The 4,697-nt window shown below is 40.5% G+C and overlaps 1 pseudogene; it reads right to left on the reverse strand.

Moving 5' to 3' along the window:
* Positions 1-3,436: 3,436 nt before the first annotated feature.
* On the reverse strand, positions 3,437-4,051 carry LOC102740764 (prefoldin subunit 5 pseudogene; annotated as a pseudogene).
* Positions 4,052-4,697: the final 646 nt, after the last annotated feature.

The raw sequence follows: 4,697 nt of genomic DNA on the forward strand, positions 1-4,697 counted from the left end.
ATTAGTTCATAGTAAATGCTAATTTCCAGATTTCACCAAATACACTATTGTTATGGATGGTGCTAACATCAAGTGAAGCTCGGAAAAGAATATAAGGGAAATCTCTACTTCTACTTTTCCATAAGTCTAAATTTATTAGAAATCAAAGCTTACAAACACAAAAACAGGGCAGCTTCAGCACACCATTTTTGTCCCTTGTCCCTGTTGCATTCCTGTGGAACACAGGCTCACCGTTTCGAGTGCAGCAGGTTAAGGCAATGGGGATGAGCCAGGACAGCGGTGCCGAGACAGCCAGAGTCTCTGACCCCTACGGACCTTCCGCCACTGCGTCAGCCTGACCTGCTTGCCTGTCGCCGACCTCTTGTCAGGTGGGGAAAACGACACATATTCGATCAAGCCACTCAAAAAATAAGAAAATAATTCTGACTGTTTAACTGCCCCTCATTCTCTGGGAATTAAGTTTACATTATACAGTGACTGTTCTCCATGGTTACAGCAGTGTATGAGTGTTGCCTACTAGGCTGTTACAGTCTGGATTTGCACGTTTCCTTCTCCAAAAGAGTCCGCACTGCACAGCTGTCTGCCCAACGTGGAAGTCATTGAATGGGATGTCTTCAACATATATCAAGGCCATAATAAAATAACATTAATGGTGCACTGATCCTACTATCTGTTTTTATCTTACGTATGTAAAACAGGTAACATTTTACAAAATATGCTACATGCATCGTCTTATTTAATAGCCTCAATGATTCTCCTAGTTAGATACTGTTCTTTTGTGAAGGGAACTGATGTTCAGAGAGGCTGTATTAATCATTACTCATGTAGCTCCTGTGGTGGTTTAAATATACCCATATATACTCTTTGTCACTCCTCACATCCAATGATGAGACCTAATTCTCCTGCCCTGGAGCGTAGCTGACCTCCATGACTTGCTTCCAATTAATGGAATATGTAGGAATGATGATTTGTGACTTCTAAGACTAGGTCATAGAGGCATGGTGGTTTCTCTCTTGCTCTCTCTTCTCTGGAAAGCTCAGTCTCAGGGCAGCCAGCTGCCAGGTGTGCAGACAGCCAAGCTGACAGTGAGGAACAGATTCCTCCTACCAAAAACCTGTGAATGAGGTATTTGGGAAACCAGTGTTCTAACCCAGTCAAACCTTCACATGGTGATGGCCCCAGCTGCCAGCTCAACTGGCATCTCATGAGAAATTCCAAAACAGAACCATGTAACTAAGCCACTCTCAAATTCCAGACCCATAGAATCTATAGGAGATAACACAGATTTGTTCTTTTAAGACACTAAGTTTGGGGAACATTTGTTATGCAGCATTCGATAACTAGTGTAACTACTAATGCTAAGGGCTAGATTTAAATTTAACCAGCTCCTCTGATCTTAGATCCAGAGTTCTTTCTACTATATCACAGTTGCCTTCTTTCTGACAAACTATAAGCCAGTCCATTATTTTGCTGTGATCATGAATAACTCAGATATAAAAGTCCCTCTGTAATCATTGCTCTCAGTAAGATCAGGAAACTGCCATTGTGCAGATGTTCTCTATCACTGCCTCAGAGCTCAGCCCCCAGCATGACATAACATTTCATGGTTAATAGGGAGGAGGGGTAGAGAAATTCTCTTATGCCGTGGAATCCATGAAATATTCATGGAACAAATCATGACAACATATTAAGGTATACTTTATTTATATAATACATAAAGAAGAAAACTTGGTCCCTCATAGGATTTATAACTGCGAGAGTTTGATCACTTTAGGATAGGCAACTAAATCAGAGTAGCTCAGTTAGCTATTCTATTGGTATAGAATTTCTGGATCTTGCATTATTTGTGCTTGTCTATATGATTTCTTTGTAGGTCTAAACACAAAATCTTTAGGATTGAGTACAGTAACAATGAATACAATAGGGTAAGTTATGTGCACATGAAAATTATGAGGGGTATAGCAAATTTCATTATAGTTACTAATCACTAAACTACACTGCTTTATTTTAACATAGCCTCCCCACACACACACATTCTTGCCCCCCATGCACGTTTTGATGCTCCTTCTCTCCTAAGTGCTAAAATGGACCCAAAGGCAGCAAAGTGCCCAGAGTGGCCTGAAGGCAACTTCAAGGGGAAAATGATGCATGGCTGGCAGGTTTTAAAGATCTGCCCCATGTGTTCTCAGCTTGAAGTCAGTCATTCTTATGGTCCCATGGCATGTGTGACTTAGGACAGATTCTGTGTGGAAATACATGTGTTCTAGTCATGGGGCTTACATGCAAATGGGCCATTCTTTTCAACAGAACTTGACATTTCAGGCCACATGGAAGAGAAATATCAATGTCAGGATGAATAGTGGCCTGCCACTGTCCCACTCTCAGAGCCGGTCTCTGTCCTCCTTATGCGAGCTCAACTAAGGCGCTAATCACTTTAGTATGCAGATGTGCGTGCCTGAGGGTCCTCAGTTAAATGTGGCCAACAACATTTTTTTTTTCAAATATATCTTCCATTGGTCCCCTGCTGTGCTTCTACTCTAAAAGCAGAAATAGCTCAGAAGTTAACAGGAAATTTCTTCCTGGTGTTCAAAGAACTTCATACTGGGCTTCATACAAAAAAAAAGGAAAGGGATTGCCCATAACTGTTTAAATGAAGAGTGGCTTCCAAATTACTGACATTATTTTTTTGCTGTTGTTGCTGTTGGGTAGATTCACAATTGCCTTTAGAACTGTAATAATTATCATTTATATTTGCTCGTTATCTGCCTCTGTCAATTTTCTATTACATAGAAATAAACAATTAAGACCTCAAGGACAAACATTAATAAAACATATATGAGTAGGAAAACAATAAGAAATTTTAGAAAGCAGGATGTGAGAAATTCCAGTCTGTGCTCTGACACATGAAGCCTAGGGCTTCCTCACTCTTGTCCTAACAAGAAAAATCAGTGAATTTTCCTGGATGCATCAAAGAACTGAGGTTACAGAATAAAATGCTACCTCATCCAGACAGACCCAGCCAAGATCTGCCTACCTGGAATAATAAGTGAGCCCAGCAAGGCTGCAGGATTCAGAGTCGATATTTAAAAAGCCCACTGTCAGGACGCCTGGGTGGCTCAGTCGGTTAAGCGTCTGCCTTCAGCTCAGGTCATGATCCCAGGGTCCTGTGATCGAGCCCCGAAATAATAAAAATAAATAAATAAAAAGCCCATTGTCTCCCTATTTATGAGAGATGAATACTGAAACTTGAAATTAAATAAACCTCACCATTCATAATAGCATGCAATAAATGAAATATTTAGATATAAATCTAACAGTATGTACACAATCTGTATGTGGAATAATTTGTATGTGCATAAAACATTGATGAAAAAAATCAAAGAAGATCTAAGTAAATGGAGATATATTCCATGTCCATAGATTAGAAGGATCCACATTTTTTTTTTTTTTTTGCCCAGCTGGCACATTTATTAGCATGAAACACAAGATCGTTCTCTTCCTGGACCCCAGGAAGCCACGCCCACAAAGTCCCAAGCTCCTGAAGCAGAGTCCCTCTGCCCCAGATCTGAAATAAGCTCTTAGGCCTTGGCAGTAGCCTGAGTTGCCCCCAGGGCTGTGAGCTGCTGAATCTTCTGGCTCATCATCTCCATGACAGCCTGTTTCATGGCATGCTTCTCCTACAGAGCTGGCTGGGTTTTCTCCATTTGCTTGGTAAGCAAGTCTTTCTTCCTCTTGAAAAAGTCCTTGGCATCCTTAGCTGTCTTTTCTACATAGTAGCCTGTTCCCACATGGATGAGTACATGTTCCACATCATGTAGCTTCCCAGGGACATACATAGAACTCATCAGTGGGACGAGTAATTCTTTCCCCTCGTTGTTCTTGTTCAGCACGTTCAGACAGTCCTTGGCTTCCACATACTTGGTCTGTACCACCTTGAGCTGAGCAATGGACGTGGACAGGAACTCCACTTCCTGGTCTGGCTGGTTCTTGAGCATTTCTAGCTGCGGCAGGTTCAGCTCGGTAATGTTAACTGACTGCGCCATGTTGGGAAGGATCCACATTTTTAAGATGTCAGCTCTTTTCAGTTTGATCTATACATTCATTGTGATGCCAATAAAAACCCTGGTAAGCTATCTTTCAGATATCAACAAATCACTTCTAAAGCTTATATGAATGGCAAAAAATCTAGATTAAATAGTACAATATACAAGAAGAAGAGGAAGAAGAAAAGGAGGAGGAGCAGGAGGAAGACGGTCAAAGGGCTCATTTCAAGCTTTACTATGAAGCTAGCATAATCAAGACCGCATGGTATTGGCCACAGAACAAACACTTAGATCAGTGGAACAGAGAACCCAGCTATCAATACATTCAAATGTAGTCAATTAGTCTTTGACAAATGGGTAAAGATGACTGAGCAAAGAAAGGATAGAGTTTTCAACAAATGATAACAGATTAATTGAACTCCCATATGCCAAAACAAAGCAACCAAACAAAAAAAAACCTTAGACCTTACACATAAATGAACTCAAAGTGGATCAAAACATATGTAAGATGCAAGCTATAAAACCTCTAGAAAAAACAGAAGAACATCAGCATGACCTTGGATTTAGTGATGAGTGTTAAATACAATACCACTATCACAATCAACAACAAAAATATGTTGGACCCTATTAAAATTAAAAACTTACACTCTGAGG

This window comes from Leptonychotes weddellii, chromosome 3, assembly GCF_054177405.1.
Source record: "Leptonychotes weddellii isolate Sample4059 chromosome 3, ASM5417740v2, whole genome shotgun sequence".
NCBI lineage: Eukaryota > Metazoa > Chordata > Mammalia > Carnivora > Phocidae > Leptonychotes > Leptonychotes weddellii.